This window comes from Galeopterus variegatus, unplaced genomic scaffold, assembly GCF_000696425.1.
Source record: "Galeopterus variegatus unplaced genomic scaffold, G_variegatus-3.0.2 Scaffold3560, whole genome shotgun sequence".
Taxonomy (NCBI): Eukaryota; Metazoa; Chordata; class Mammalia; order Dermoptera; family Cynocephalidae; genus Galeopterus; species Galeopterus variegatus.
Genome location: NW_007729671.1, coordinates 50373 through 68164, shown reverse-complemented (window position 1 = coordinate 68164; position 17792 = coordinate 50373).

Below are 17792 nucleotides of genomic sequence, written 5' to 3'. Positions count from 1 at the left end.
ACACGTTTTCTATCTGAAAAAAAAAAATAAGAATACCCCATGTCTAGCGCCAGGTGTGTGTGTGTGTGTGTGTGTGTGTGTGTGTGTGTGTGAGAGAGAGAGAGAGAGAGAGAGAGAGAGAAAGAGAGAGAGAGAGTTATTTTTTGTAAAAGGTAAGCTGATTCAGGCTAAAGAAAAAAATTTCACTAGGTGACAAAGACTGTTCTCAATGATTTCTTTCATAACAAGTCACGGATGGAAATACTATTTCTAACTTCAGAAGTGAGAGGAATTGCTTAGTCAGGGGTCGGGGTGGTATTCTCTAATTTGGAGTATGGAAATTCCATAACAGCACCTAATTTCTTCCTCTGTGCTTCTTAGATCAGAATATCCTGGGCACATTAAGATTGCACATGTTTTGAACTTTCTCATGTAAGTGACCCGAATTAGCAAGCACAGCCTTTTCTAACATAGCTACTTAGACGGCTCGTGTAGTGGGTTGAATTGTGTCCTACAAAAAAATATGTCCAAGTCCTAACCCACAGTACCTGTGATTGTGACTTAATTTGGAAACAGTCTTTGCAGATAGAATTAAGAATCTATAGGTGGGGCCGGCCCGGGAGCGCACTGCTACAGTGCGCTGCTTGGGAGCACAGCGGCGCTCCCGCCGAGGGTTCGGATCCCACATACAGACCGGCGGCTCACTGGCTGAGCGAGGTGCGGGCACAACACCGAGGGTTGCGATCCCATTGCTGGTCATGAAAAAAGACAAAAAGGAAAAAAAAAAAAAAAGAATCTATAGGTGAGATAATCTTGAATCTAGGGTGGGCCTTCAATCCAATGAATGGTGTCCTTTTAAGAGAAAGGAGAGAGAGATTTGAGACACAGACACACACAGAGGGGAAGGTCATGTGAAGACGGAGGCAAAGACTGGAGTGATGCCGCTTCAAGCTAAGGCACTCCAAGGACTGCCACAGTCACCAGAAGTTGGGAGAGAGGCATGGACTGAATTCTCCTCTAGAGTCTCAGGAAGGAACCATCCCTGACAACACCTTGATTTTAGTTTCAGACCAATGGCCACCAAAATCGTGAGACAACCAATTTTTGTTGTGTTAAGACACCAAGTTTGAGGTAAATTTTTATGGCAGCAATAGGCAACTAATAGCTCCTGTGGTAGGAGGTCCCATGGGTGAGGTCTCACCTGCTCACGGTGTGTGAACAGTGCCTCGCACCTTCATGAAGACAGGGCTCTCAGAGGACACAGGGGAAAAACAATGCACGATTCTGCCTTTGCATGTAACACTTTCTAAAGACAATTATTTTTCAGATGTATGTTCTGATACGTTAATACATTAACAGCTCAGTGTTTCCTTTTGTGTGTGTGTGTGTGTGTGTGTCACATAGTGCCATTGAATGTGTTTTGGTTTAGCCAGTGCTTTCAAGAATGGGTATGTGGACAGCTTAAGGATATGTGGCTGATCTTTTTTACACCATTCTGTAAAAGTTAAGGTGAGGAGCAGAACTCTGACCTGCTATGCTGTTATGAGGNGAGAGAGAGAGAGAGAGAGAGAGAGAGAGAGAAAGAGAGAGAGAGAGTTATTTTTTGTAAAAGGTAAGCTGATTCAGGCTAAAGAAAAAAATTTCACTAGGTGACAAAGACTGTTCTCAATGATTTCTTTCATAACAAGTCACGGATGGAAATACTATTTCTAACTTCAGAAGTGAGAGGAATTGCTTAGTCAGGGGTCGGGGTGGTATTCTCTAATTTGGAGTATGGAAATTCCATAACAGCACCTAATTTCTTCCTCTGTGCTTCTTAGATCAGAATATCCTGGGCACATTAAGATTGCACGTGTTTTGAACTTTCTCATGTAAGTGACCCGAATTAGCAAGCACAGCCTTTTCTAACATAGCTACTTAGACAGCTCGTGCAGTGGGTTGAATTGTGTCCTACAAAAAAATATGTCCAAGTCCTAACCCACAGTACCTGTGATTGTGACTTAATTTGGAAACAGAGTCTTTGCAGATAGAATTAAGAATCTATAGGTGAGATAATCTTGAATCTAGGGTGGGCCTTCAATCCAATGAATTGGTGTCCTTTTAAGAGAAAGGAGAGAGAGATTTGAGACACAGACACACACAGAGGGGAAGGTCATGTGAAGATGGAGGCAAAGACTGGAGTGATGCCGCTTCAAGCTAAGGCAATCCAAGGACTGCCACAGTCACCAGAAGTTGGGAGAGAGGCATGGACTGAATTCTCCTCTAGAGTCTCAGGAAGGAACCATCCCTGCCAACACCTTGATTTCAGTTTCAGACCTATGGCCACCAAAATCGTGAGACAACCAATTTTTGTTGTGTTAAGACACCAAGTTTGAGGTAAATTTTTATGGCAGCAATAGGCAACTAATAGCTCCTGTGGTAGGAGGTCCCATGGGTGAGGTCTCACCTGCTCACGGTGTGTGAACAGTGCCTCGCACCTTCATGAAGACAGGGCTCTCAGAGGACACAGGTGAAAAACAATGCACGATTCTGCCTTTGCATGTAACACTTTCTAAAGACAATTATTTTTCAGATGTATGTTCTGATACGTTAATACATTAACAGCTCAGTGTTTCCTTTTGTGTGTGTGTGTGTGTGTGTGTCACATAGTGCCATTGAATGTGTTTTGGTTTAGCCAGTGCTTTCAAGAATGGGTATGTGGACAGCTTAAGGATATGTGGCTGATATTTTTTACACCATTCTGTAAAAGGTAAGCTGAGGAACAGAACTCTGACCTGCTATGCTGTTATGAGGCTGTCACACAAGAGCCATCGTAGAGTCTAGGAGGCCACCAGGAGTAGAGCTTAAGCCCACATTTTTACCACGTGTTCCTATCAGGAAAGAGTAAATACATTTGTGAGAATTTGAGTGTTTCACAAATGTGACCCTATGCCCTTCCAGCAATGAAACTGATGATCTTTTCAATTTCCTCTTCTAATCTACGTGTCTTAAATTACGTAAAATAAAGCCTAAACTGACTGCCTAAGTAATGGTGAGAGAGATCATGTGCTATGTGTGAACACACGGGCAAGTCTGCACGGGAGAAGGAGGCTGAGTCTTGGAGCCAGAGCTCTCCTTGAGCCCTGATTTTGGATCATTGGCAAGTCACTTAACTTCCCTGACCTCGGTTTCCTCATCGGTAATTCAAGGAGAATTAGATCTACTTCACTGCATTGTTTGGAGGATGAGACAAGTCATCTATGAAGAATCTAGCACAAAGTAGGTGCTAATTAAATGTCAGGAGGCACCACAGCACCCATTCTCAGGCTAGTGCTCGATAATGCCCTTATGTTCATTGTGTCGGGAAGTTCCCTGAGAACATAAGGGCATTACAGGCGAGAAAGAACTTCAGATTTGATATTAAAGCATATAGCTTTCACCCTGGATTCCCATATTATATAAACTTAAATCTCTGTGTAAAATAGGGTTATGTAGTTATAGCCTCTCATGGTTGCAGTGGAGATTAAAGAGATGTATCCAAGTGCCCCACAGTTAGTGTTTTCCTTTTCTTGTGACAAGTTTTATATACTTGTTGAGACTGCTACCTCTTCTTACTTTTCATTGCTACTGTGATGGTGAACTGATAATTATTAAAGGCAAGGTGTTTAGATGGTGATCCTGGAGAGAGAGGAGGAAGGTCCCAGCTGGAGTGAGTGCTGTTGGGAGGGTCACTTCTCTTAAACGATTTGTCTAGAACCACTGATTTGTATGGCGACTGGGGTCCTAACATTACAGGGCCTTGTTGTGGTGGTGGGCGTGGGGTGACAAAAGAATCCAGATTGTAGAATAAGATGGGACCCTTTACCGAGAGGTTGCCGGGTCATCTGGGTGGAAGTTGTGTGGTACACAGATTAGTATTTGAAAACTCATCAGACCTAGAGATCCTGACAGTTGATATGCATCTTGGGGGAAGGGGGAGGTGGGAAGATGCAAGAAAATAATTCGTATGTGTAGAGAAACAGCACGCAGTAAACTTTGTGAAATTTGGGGCAAGAACACCTGCTGTGGGACCTTATGTTTCCCTCCAGACAGAGTAGAATACTCAGTGGATGAAGAGTTTGCCTTCTCCCTTTGCAAGAGCATTGTGTGGGGCTGTGTCCATGTGTGTGTGCACATGGACGTGTGTCTGGGTACAGGGTTGTATGTGTGTGGGGGCAGGGCAGGAAGTGTAACAGAGCCCAGTGGGACTGGCTTCATTTACTTCCCGGGACCTGATATGGAACTGATGGGAATATCCCTCTTGGAGCTGATGTTTGGTTAGCAGAGGTGATAGTGATGTCAGCAGTGATCCAATCACACCTGAAGCAATAGGGAGTTTGAGCCAGGACTAAGTGAGCTGATGTAAGTCACACCCTGCAGATTTCCAGAAGTACTTGGAGGAGGAGAACTTTGCAATTGACGGAGGTCTCATGACAAAGGTAGGATCTAAGCACCCATAAAATCTGGTCATTCATACAACCGCTTTTTAGTCCACACAAGTCAGCCCACAGGGGATAGGCTGGTTCTGTAACCATCCTGGAAAGATGCTGTCGCCTAAGGTAACTGAGGCAGCGGGGCATCTCAGGGCGTGATGAGATTAGGCGGCAGGAAGCCAAGAGCAGAGGTGGACAGGAGGGTCGTGGGGAGGCAGTGCTCTTTGAGTCAGGTGAGAGGGTCACATTTCAAGGGTCATGCAAATGATGAAATAGTTTTATTGTTATCATTGGGCAATCTAGTTGCCTAAGTATATAAAGGTATATTTGTGCTAACTTTTTATATCTCACTGTCATTGGAAAACTTGTAGAAATGATATTATGAAATGACTTAAATTTGAAAATTATCCAGTAAAGAATACAACTAATCAATTAAATGCATAGTTTTTAGAAATTTAGTCACAGAGGAAATCCAGGGAAACAATAATACATTGTTTTTCAAATAAGTATTGAATTGGAAATAAAATACTTTCGTTTTATATTTTAGCTAACAGGAGGAAGTGATTTTCCTGGACATTTCCTAATATTTACTGTATGCTATGTACCTGTTACCAATCAGTTGCAGATAACTAGATTTTCCTATGAATTTTAATTATAAACAATCCATACATTTAGCTTATTCAATTAGGAAACACGCTTTAAGGAGTTTTGCATTATTATTATTATTTTTTTTTAGTGATTCATGTGTATTTTTTTTAAGGTTTTGTCTCGATTTAAAAAATAAAATATAGCATTTAGGATAGTGGTGGAAAAAATATGCTAGCCAGAAACAAGTATATTATTCCAGGGAAACATTCTGGAAAGCAAACCAGTGTGTACTGGCAACTAATCCTACTTTTCCAAATTCTTTATAATTGCCTAGCATTTGGCAATGAGCACGAATTAAATCTAGCCTTGTGAAATAAGGGACAGTTAAGTCTGAAATCTGGTTTTTGAATATGACAGAAAATGTAAAAATGCAATATCCACAATAAAATCTCCATAAATTATATATGGATTTCAGAGACTACTTTAACAGATTAACCAGTATATTTTCTGCAAGCCAGGAACTTGTATTCTACTCTGTAGTTAGTATAGGAAGCATTTTGGAGGGAAAATTGATTTTTAAAAATGACTTGAGAAATTTACATGAGCTAAATTTCAATTTTTTTTTTTTGCTTAATTAATGTGGTAGCTCGTGTGTCATCCCTTAAACATTGCATTAAACATAAATACAAATATAAATTAAAATATAATGGATAAATATAAAGCGAAAGAGAGCAAAAGCACAAACATTATTTCACGGAAGAAAAGAAAAAAACAATAGTAATTTTCTACATCTTAATTCAAGAGAAACGATAATGACACTGTTGTGCTTTACAGTTTGCGAGTCTCTGTCACATTCTGTGCTTTGTGTGAGGTAGACAGGGAAAGTGCTACATCACTATAAATGTGAAAGATGGCTGTATAGAGTAGAAATATGATTTTGCAAATTAAAAGGCTCACAAAATCATGGAAGTTTTAAATTAACATTTTAACACCTGGTTAAGTCTATACAAGACAACTTTACAGTCTAATTTTTGGAACCAAGTTTTTCATGTTTAACCTCCTTTTAACTTATTTATTATTTGTTTACTTATTTTTAAATTCCTCATTAGTTACGTGGCATACCTTTTGAACTTCCCAGTACATTTCAGGAGACATTCAGATGAAGGCTTTCTTGCCAAAGCTGACTGGAAGTCAAAGAGAAGCAGGCTAACAGGTAGAATAAATACACACGTTTTATTAACATTACCTTTAGTCTGAAAAATCTTTATCTAAGAGTCACAATTGTCTATTTAGTTAGTGTCAGGTCACATTTTATAAGCACCTCTAAGTGAAAAGTTTTTGTTTTATTTGCAGAACAAAAATGATGTTATTGTTACTTTTTTCATTAAGCTTTATTTTACATACAACCTTTGTTTTGGTTGTGATTGATAATATTTCTAGTTATTATTATAACATAAAATAGCCTCCGTCCTTCTTTCCTTCCTTTTCAACAGTAGGAGCTGATAATTAGGCAGCTGGGGTCACTGAAGAAATTTATATCATTAATAAAAAAATGTGTGGTACCACAGCATAACACCAACCTGTGAATAAGTAAAGCAATTAATTCTAAAATCAGGCAAAATAGGAGGGTCCAAGCGTGTTTCCCTGTGGTCAGGCATGGTCCAAGTATAACATTTCAGATATACCTAGAGATTGGATGTGCTGATTATTCAAAAATCTCCATGAACATGTTTTTCTAGAACTGAAAATTTAGTACAAAAAGTTTGTCAGCAAGTTAGAACTTAAATTATTGAATATGAATTAGAAGCACAAATTGTTTATTTCTGATTAGAAACGGTTACATTGTCTTTAATTCTCGTAAAAGCCATTGGATATGGTTGGTTCATGTGTTCTTATGGAAGTCAATGAACCTAACAGGACGTGCCACAATAGGAAGCCACCCCACTGCTACATGAAATTGCAAAGAAGGGGAATGTGTGTTGTCATTAGCTGGAGTATGGGTTTCTGTGTGCTTATGAAACTAGCTGTAGGAAAAGACAAAATAGGAGAACTGAATAATCTTCAGTCGATTTGTACATTCTAGTAACCTTTTAGATCCTATTCTGAAACAGCTGTATTTAAAATTCTGCTGAAGTGATTCCTGACTTACCCCCAACTCTTTCCCTTTATCTTTAGTCTATACATGGCCCACCACCAACAATCAAGTTCAAGGCAAGCTCAACTGGTTGTCAATTAGCATTTTGGCCAGAGATCTTACCTTTAGTAAAGCCAATCAAGATCTCTGAAATAAAGATAGAGATGAAACTTTTTTGTTTGTTTGTGAACAAAACATGCTACTTTTTATAAAACTTTCCTGCAATTTCAGTACATTGGGTGTGCCACACTCAACATGGTTTTATCATGCAAAATTTTAAAACAAAATAACATCAGCTTGACAAATGATTTTATAATTCCACCTTCTTCTCTGCCAACCTATTCCCATTCCTTTATAAGTTACAGGTCAGCAAGGGATTTATGAGACTCAAACTGAAAACCTGTGCTCCCTAAGACAAATGAGAATACTACTTTGCTTTCAAGAGAAGGGAAACCCCATATTTGATATTAAACTCATATAATAATACTTTAGTAGTAAAATCAAGATATTTATGCTCTATTCCAGGAGCTCGTTTAGAGAAAGAGCCGTATCTTCTTAACTTCAGCACCAAGCACAGGACCTGGCTGAAAACATAAAGTTTACTCTCATGGAATGTTTGTTCAATGAATGAATGAATGAGTGAGTGAGTGAATGAGTGAATGCTGTAGATAACTAATATGGCGATATTATCAGGGATACCATGGGCATATAAATGTTCTTTGATATTAATTTCTTTCTAATATAGTTATAATATTATGTGGAGTATTATGATTTGGTATTTTCATGCATATTACCTAAATTAATTTTTAAAATAAGTGTCATGGAATAGAGAAAAAGGCATTTTAATAATATAATCGCTAACATTCATTGTATACCTACTGACACTATTCTAAGCACTTTGCATAATTTAACCTCACAACTGCCTAGTATTATTATCCCCACTTTACAGAAGAGCAACAGAAAGGCTAAGGAAATTGGGAAAGGTTTTATAGCTAGTAAGTGGCTGAACCAGGATTCAAATTCAGGCAGTTTTAGCCATCATGCTTTATTGCTAGTGAGAGTGTACAGTATTCAAAGAATATGGCTTTTTAATATAAAAATTTCTATCATTCATCTGGCACATTAATTTTGGAGTGAGTGAGATTCCAGGCGAATTAAGTGCTTTTCACATCCCTTAAATTAGTCTGTACTAGAATATAGACCAACATATTTTATGATAACATTATTTTATCTTGTATTTGGTAAACCATGTATTAGCCATTCTTTTTCAGAGAAACAGAACCACTAGGGTGCACACACACAGACACACATGCATGATGAGATTTATTATGGGAATTGGCTCATGGAATTATGAAGCTTGAAAAGTCCCACCGTCTGCCATCTGCAAGCTGGAATGCAGGGAGCTGGTCATGTAATTCCAAGGCCTGAAAACCAGGGATGGGGCAGAGGGCACTAGTCTAAGTCTTGCAGTCTGAAGCCCAAGAGTCAGGAGCTCTGATGTCCTAGAGGAGGAGAAGATGGATGTCATAGCTTTAAAAGAGAGAACAAAATATCCTTCCTCTTCCTTTTTGTTCTTTTCAGGCCTTTGATGGGTTTGATGATGCCCATGCATATTGGTGAGGGAGCCATCTTCCTAACTCAATCTACTGATTGAAATATTAAGCTCTTCTGGGAACACCCTCACAGCACACCCAGAAATGTTTCACTAGCTATCTGGGCATCCCTTAGCCCAGTTAAGTTGATAGGTAAATTGACCACCACAAACAAAGAAAAATGAAGTTGAGATATCTTTGCAATAGTTTACAGGCTCGGTGGCATTCTTAGCAGGAAAGCTGGGAAAACAATGCCCAAGAAATAACAAATTACAAAATACTTATTGCTTTATTTTTTTAAAAAATGTATTATTATTTTTGATTGACAAATCATAATTGTATACATTTATGAGATATGATGTATTGTTTTGATATATGCATACAACGTGGCATGATTAAACCAAGCTAATTCACATGTCTATCACCTCACTTACCTATCATTTTTCATGGTTAGACATTTGAAATTTACTCTTTTAGTTATATTGAAATATACAATACATTATTATTGGCTATAGTCACCCTGCTGTGCAATGGATCTCAAAACCTGTTTCTTCTGTTTAGCTGAAACTTTGTACCTTCTGATCGACAACTCCCCATTGCCTTTCTCTCCTCTGCCCACCCCCCACCTCTGGCAACCATCATTCTACTCTGTTTCTATGAGTTCAACTTTATTAGATTCCACATGTAAGTGAGATCATGTGCTATTTGTCTTTCTGAGCCTGGTTTATTTCACTTAGCATAATGTCCTCCACATTCATCCATGTCACAAATGACAGGATTTCCTCCCTTTTTAAGGTTGAATACTAGGCTATTGTGTATATATATACACATTTTCTTAAGTCATTCATTTGTTGATGAAGGCTTAAGTTGTTTCCATATCGTGGCTATCATGAATAATGCTACACGGGAGTGCAGATATCACTTCAACATATTGATTTCAGTTCCTTTAGATATATACCCAGTAGTGAAATTACTGGATTGTAGGGTAGTTCTATTTTTAGTTTTTTGAGGAAACTCCATATAGTTTTCCATAATAGCTGTACTAATTTACTTCTCACCCTTTTCTCTGCATCCTCTCCAATACTTATCGTTCATCTTTTTGATAAAAGTTATTCTGACAGGTGTGATGTAACATCTCGTTGTGGTTTTAATTTGCATTTCTCTAATGATTAGTGATGCTGAGCATATTTTTTATGTACCTGTTGGCCAGTTGTATTGTCTTCTTTTGAGAAATGTCTTTGCCCATTTTAATCAGGTTATTTATTATCTTTCTATTGAATTGTTTGAGTTTCTCATATATTTTGGATGTTAACCTCTTATCAGATGTGTGGCTCAGAAATATTTTCTCCTATTCTAAGTGGGGTCTCATTACTTTGTTATTTTTTTTTCCTTTGCTGTGCATGAGTTTTTTAGTTTGATGCAATCCCATTTGTTTATTTTTGCTTTTGTTGCCTGTGCTTTGGGGTCTCATTCAAAAAATCAGTGCCAAGACCGATATCATGAAGCTTTGCCTTTATATTTTCTTCTACTAATTTTACATTTTCAGGTCTTATGTTTATGTCTTTAAATAATTTTGAGTTGACTTTTGTATATGGTTTTAGATACAGTCTAATATTATTCTTCTGGAGGTGGATATACAGCTTTTCCAATGCCATTTATTGAAGAGGCTACCTTTCCCCATTGTGTGTTCTGAACACTTTTGTCAATGATCAGTTGACCATAAATGTTCCTTTTTATTTCTGGGATTTCTATCCTGCTCCATTGGTTGATGTGTCTGTTTTTCCTATGCCAGTATCATGCTATTTTGATTACTATTGCTTTATAATGTGTTTTGAAATCAGGGAGTATGATGCTTGCAGATTTGGTATTTTTTGTTCAAGATGTTTTTGGCTATTCGGGTCTTTTGTGGTTATGTATGAATTTAAGAATTGTATTTTTCTATTTTCATGAAAAACGACAATGGAATTTTGATAAGGATTGCATTGAATCTGTAGATTGCTTAGTGTAGTATGGACATTNGAATTATGAAGCTTGAAAAGTCCCACCGTCTGCCATCTGCAAGCTGGAATGCAGGGAGCTGATCATGTAATTCCAAGGCCTGAAAACCAGGGATGGGGCAGGGGGCACTAGTCTAAGTCTTGCAGTCTGAAGCCCAAGAGCCAGGAGCTCTGATGTCCTAGAGGAGGAGAAGATGGATGTCCTAGCTTTAAAAGAGAGAACAAAATATCCTTCCTCTTCCTTTTTGTTCTTTTCAGGCCTTTGATGGGTTTGATGATGCCCATGCATATTGGTGAGGGGGCCATCTTCCTAACTCAATCTACTGATTGAAATAATAAGCTCTTCTGGGAACACCCTCACAGCACACCCAGAAATGTTTCACTAGCTATCTGGGCATCCCTTAGCCCAGTTAAGTTCATAGGTAAATTGACCACCACAAACAAAGAAAAATGAAGTTGAGATATCTTTGCAATAGTTTACAGGCTCGGTGGCATTCTTAGCAGGAAAGCTGGGAAAACAATGCCCAAGAAATAACAAATTACAAAATACTTATTGCTTTATTTTTTTAAAAAATGTATTATTATTTTTGATTGACAAATCATAATTGTATACATTTATGAGATATGATGTATTGTTTTGATATATGCATACAACGTGGCATGATTAAACCAAGCTAATTCACATGTCTATCACCTCACTTACCTATCATTTTTCATGGTTAGACATTTGAAATTTACTCTTTTAGTTATATTGAAATATACAATACATTATTATTGGCTATAGTCACCCTGCTGTGCAATGGATCTCAAAACCTGTTTCTTCTGTTTATCTGAAACTTTGTACCTTCTGATCGACAACTCCCCATTGCCTTTCTCTCCTCTGCCCACCCCCCACCTCTGGCAACCATCATTCTACTCTGTTTCTATGAGTTCAACTTTATTAGATTCCACATGTAAGTGAGATCATGTGCTATTTGTCTTTCTGAGCCTGGTTTATTTCACTTAGCATAATGTCCTCCACATTCATCCATGTCACAAATGACAGGATTTCCTCCCTTTTTAAGGTTGAATACTAGGCTATTGTGTATATATATACACATTTTCTTAAGTCATTCATTTGTTGATGAAGGCTTAAGTTGTTTCCATATCGTGGCTATCATGAATAATGCTACACGGGAGTGCAGATATCACTTCAACATATTGATTTCAGTTCCTTTAGATATATACCCAGTAGTGAAATTACTGGATTGTAGGGTAGTTCTATTTTTAGTTTTTTGAGGAAACTCCATATAGTTTTCCATAATAGCTGTACTAATTTACTTCTCACCCTTTTCTCTGCATCCTCTCCAATACTTATCGTTCATCTTTTTGATAAAAGTTATTCTGACAGGTGTGATGTAACATCTCGTTGTGGTTTTAATTTGCATTTCTCTAATGATTAGTGATGCTGAGCATATTTTTTATGTACCTGTTGGCCAGTTGTATTGTCTTCTTTTGAGAAATGTCTTTGCCCATTTTAATCAGGTTATTTATTATCTTTCTATTGAATTGTTTGAGTTTCTCATATATTTTGGATGTTAACCTCTTATCAGATGTGTGGCTCAGAAATATTTTCTCCTATTCTAAGTGGGGTCTCATTACTTTGTTATTTTTTTTTCCTTTGCTGTGCATGAGTTTTTTAGTTTGATGCAATCCCATTTGTTTATTTTTGCTTTTGTTGCCTGTGCTTTGGGGTCTCATTCAAAAAATCAGTGCCAAGACCGATATCATGAAGCTTTGCCTTTATATTTTCTTCTACTAATTTTACATTTTCAGGTCTTATGTTTATGTCTTTAAATAATTTTGAGTTGACTTTTGTATATGGTTTTAGATACAGTCTAATATTATTCTTCTGGAGGTGGATATACAGCTTTTCCAATGCCATTTATTGAAGAGGCTACCTTTCCCCATTGTGTGTTCTGAACACTTTTGTCAATGATCAGTTGACCATAAATGTTCCTTTTTATTTCTGGGATTTCTATCCTGCTCCATTGGTTGATGTGTCTGTTTTTCCTATGCCAGTATCATGCTATTTTGATTACTATTGCTTTATAATGTGTTTTGAAATCAGGGAGTATGATGCTTGCAGATTTGGTATTTTTTGTTCAAGATGTTTTTGGCTATTCGGGTCTTTTGTGGTTATGTATGAATTTAAGAATTGTATTTTTCTATTTTCATGAAAAACGTTGATTACTATTGCTTTATAATGTGTTTTGAAATCAGGGAGTATGATGCTTGCAGATTTGGTTTTTTTTTGTTCAAGATGTTTTTGGCTATTCGGGTCTTTTGTGGTTATGTATGAATTTAAGAATTGTATTTTTCTATTTTCATGAAAAACGACAATGGAATTTTGATAAGGATTGCATTGAATCTGTAGATTGCTTAGTGTAGTATGGACATTTTCACAATATTGATTATTCCAAATTATGAACACTATCTTTTCATTTATTTGTTTTCTTCACTTTTCTTCATCAGTGGTTAATAGTTTTCACTATGCAGGTCTTTTACTTCTGGTGTGGATTGTTGACCCCTCAAAACTTAGTCCCCATTTTGACAATGTAAAGAGGATGGGAAATCTTATGGTAGTTGAAAGGTGGGGCCTTCAAGGGGTGATTAGATTACAGGACCACACTATAGTGAATGGATTAATAATGGCGGTCAGGGACATAGATCTGAGGGCTTTAAAAGGAGAGCACATGACAGTTTCTCTCTACTCTGCCATCTTGCATGTGAGACCTATGTGCCACTGTTACCACCACCGAGGTCTTCACCAGATATATTCCCTAGACTTTGGACTTCCCAGCCTCAGAAACTGTAAACAGTAAATTTTTCATTTTCTTACAAATTACCCAGTTCCATGTATTTTGTTATAAGCAGTAGAAATGGACCAATACAACCTCTTTGGTTAAATTTACACCTAAGTATTTAATTTTTTTCTTGCTATTGTAAATGAGATTATTTTCTTATTTTTGTTTTGGGGTACTTTATTAGTATATAGAACATTACTAATTTTTGTGTGTTGAATTTGTATCCTGTAATTTTACTGAGATTGTTTCTCAGTTGTAAGAGTTCTTTTCTGGACTCTTTATGATTTTCATATACAAGATAATGGTCATCGGTAAATAGAAGCAACTTTACTTCTCCCCTTCCTATTCGGATGGCTTTTATTTTTTTCTCTTGCCTAATTGCTCTGACCAGGACTCTATTGAAAAGAAGTGGTGAGAGTGGGCATCCTTTTCATGTCTCTTAGAGAGAAAACTCTCAGCTTTTCACCACTGAGAATGATGCTAGCTACACGTTTGTCATATATGGCCTTTATTGTGCTGCGGAACATTTTCTCTATAGCCAATTTGTTGAGAGGTTTTAATCACAAAAGGCTGTTGAATTTTGTCGAATGGTTTTTGTGCCTCTGTTGAGATGAACATATGGTTTCTATTGAGATAAGTATATGATTTTTATCCTCTATTTTGTTAATATGGTGTGTTACCTTTATTGATTTGTGTGTGTTGAACCATCCTTGCATCACAGGCTTAAATCCCACATGAACATGATGAAAGATCCTTTTAATGTGTTCTTGAATTCGGTTTGCTAATATTTTGTTGAGGATTTTTCATCTATGTTTATCAGGGATGTTGGCCTATAACTTTCTTTTTTTGTAGGATCTTTTTATGACTTTGATAACAGGGTAATAATGCTAGCCTTGTAAAATGAGTTTGGAAGTATTTCTTCTACTTTAATTTTTTTTAAAGAGTTTGAAAAGATTTGGTATTCATTCTTTTGAAAATGTTCAATAGAATTCAGCAGTGAAGTTATGCAGTCCTGATGTTTTCTTCGATAATTTTCATTACTGTTTTAATCTCTTTACTCATTATTGGTTTGTTTAGATTTTCTCTTTCTTCATAAGTCACTTTTGCTAGGTTGTATGTGTTTAGGAATTTATCCATTTCATCGAGGTTATCCATTTTGTTGGTATATAATTATTCATACTAGTTTCTTATGATCCTTCGTATTTCAGTGGTATCTGTTATAATGTCTCATCTTCCATTTCTGATCTTATTTATCTGAGTAGTCTCTCTTTTTTTCCCTAGTTAGTCTAGATAAGGGTTTGTCAATTTTATTTATCTTTAAAAAACCCCAACTCTTAGCTTTGTTGACCTTTTTGTATAGTTTTATAGTCTCTCCTTTATTCATTTTTGCTCTGATCTTTATTATTTCCTTTCTTCTGCTAACTGTTCATTGAGTTTGTTCTTGTTCCTTTTGGTTTAATGTTAAGTTGTTTATTTGCAATCTTTCTTCATTTTTGATATAGACATTTATTACTATAAATTTCTTCTCAGGCCTGCTTTGACTGCATTCCATAAGTTATGGTATGTTGTGTTTCCATTTTCATTTGTCTTGAAGTACTTGTTAATTTTCTTTTTGGTTTCTTCTGTGACCCACTGGTTGCTTAGAAGCATGTTGTTTAATTTTCACATTTTAAGTTGTATTCTGTTATTGATTTCTAGTTTCATGCCACTGTGACCTAAAAAATACTTGATATGATTTTAATTTTCTTAAACTTGTTAAGATTTGTTTTGTGGCCTGACCTATGATCTATCCTAGAGAATGTTTTGTGCACACTTGAGAAGAACGTGTATTCTGCAGCTGTTGGATGGAATGTTCTGTATATGTCTGATAGATTCATTTGGTATGAAGTGTAATTTAAGTCCAATGTTTCTTTATTAATTTTCTGTCTAGATGAAATGTCCATTGTTGAAGTGGGGTAAGACTCCTAGTATTATAGTGTATTTAGGTGGTTCAGTGTTGGGTGCATATATATTTACAATTGTTATGTGTTCTTGGTGAATTAGCCCATTTTCCATTATGCAATTTCCTAGTATTATAGTGTATTTAGGTGGTTCAGTGTTGGGTGCATATATATTTACAATTGTTACGTGTTCTTGGTGAATTAGCCCATTTTCCATTATGCAATTACGTTCTTTGTCTCTTTTTATAATTTTTGACTTAAAGTCTATTTTGTCTGATATAACTACTTTTATCTCTTTTAGTTTCCATTTGTGTGGAATATATATATTTGTTTCCATCTCTTCACTTTCAGTCTAGGCATGTCTTACTAGTAAAGTGAGTCTCTTGTAGATAAAATAATGTTGAATCTTTAAAAAAAATTTTTTTATTCAGCCACTCTATGTATTTTTTATTGGAGAAAATTCACAGTAATTATTGATAAGTAAGAAAAAAAATAGCCATTTTTTTTCTGATTGTTTTATAGAACCTCTGTTTATTTTTTTCTTGCTGTCTTTCCATATGGTTTGATGGTTTTCTGTGGTTGTTTGCATTTAATTATTTTCTTATATATGTTATGCAACTACTATAGGTTTTTGCTTCATAGTTACCACAAGGTTTTCATAAAATATCATATCTGTAAAACAGGCTATTTTAAGCTGAGAACAACTTGCCTTTAATCAAATACAAAAATTTCACAGTTTCAAATCCTTCCCTTAAGTTTTATGATTTTGATGTGAAAATTTACATTTGTTTTATAATTTGTATCCCTTAAAAATTTATTGTAGCTATAATTTTTTTAAAATAGTTTTGCCTTTTAACTATTCTAGTAGGGATGAAATTGCTTCACACACCATCCTTACAGTAATAGAGAATTCTGAATATGACTATGTTTTACTTGTACCATTGAGTTTTTACATTCATATGGATTTTGTTGTTAATTTGCTGCCTTTTGTTTCAGCTTAAAGAATTGCCTTTAGCAATTCTTGTAAAGCAGTCTTAGTGATGATAAACTTTCTTAGCACTTGTCTGGGAAAAGTTTTATTTTCCCCTCATTTTTTTTCCCCTTTTTGTTTTTTTCTTGTGACCGGTAACGGGATCGCAACCCTTGGTGTCGTGCCTGCACTGCGCCCAACCAGTGAGCGGACCGGTCTCTATATGGGATCCGAACCCTCGGCGGGAGCACCGCTGTACTCCCAAGTGCCACACTCTACCGAGTGCGCCACTGGGCTGGCCCTTTCCCCTCATTTTTGAAGTACAGCTTTGCTCAGATAATGTATTCTTAGTTGGCAGTTTGTTTCCTTAATCACTTTTAATATGTCACCACACTCTCTCCTGCCCTGTAGGGTTTACACTGAAAATTCCACTGAAAGCTGAACAAGGGTACTTCAAAAAGTTTGTGGAAATATAAAATTAAAAAATAATGTGATCTTTCCATGAACTTTTTAAAGACCCCTCATATTGGGGCTCACTTGAATGTGATCTCCTTCTTATCTCTTGCTGCTTTCAGTATTCTTTTTTTGTTACTGATTTTTGATAATTTGATTATGATATGTCTTAGTGAACTCCTCTTTGAATTGAATGTGATCGGCAACTTCTGAGCTTCCTGTACCTATATGTTGTTGTTTTTCCCTAGAGTTTGAATATTCAAACAATATTTAGCCATGATTTACTTAAACATGCTTTCTAGGCTTTTTCCTTTTTCTTCTCCATCAGAAATTCGTATTACACGAAGGTTAGTTCACTTAATGATGACTTATAATTCCCATAGGCCTTCTTCATTCTTTTTAGTTCTCTTTTTAATTTTTGCTCCTTTGTTTGGGTAATTTCAAATGTCCTGTTTTCAAGCTCACTGTTTTTTTCTTCTGCTTGATCAAGTCTGTTGTCAAAGCTTTCTCTTGAGGTTTTTGGTTTAATTATTGTATTCTTTATTGCTAGGATTTCTATTTTTTATCATTTGTATTTCCTTGTCAAACTTGTCATTTGTTTGTTAATTGTTTTACAAATTTCATTTAATTTTCTACCTTATTTTTTTGTAGTTCCCTGAACTTATTTAAGAGAATTATTCTGAACTCTTTGTAGGGCACTTCATAGATCTCTATCTCCTCTGAGCCTATAACTGGAGCTTTATTGGTTTCTTCTCGTGTCCTTACATTGATGCATAAGCATTTGAGGAAATGGCTACTTTTCCTGGCCTTTGCAAGCATTCTTTACTGGTGTTAGGCCTTTG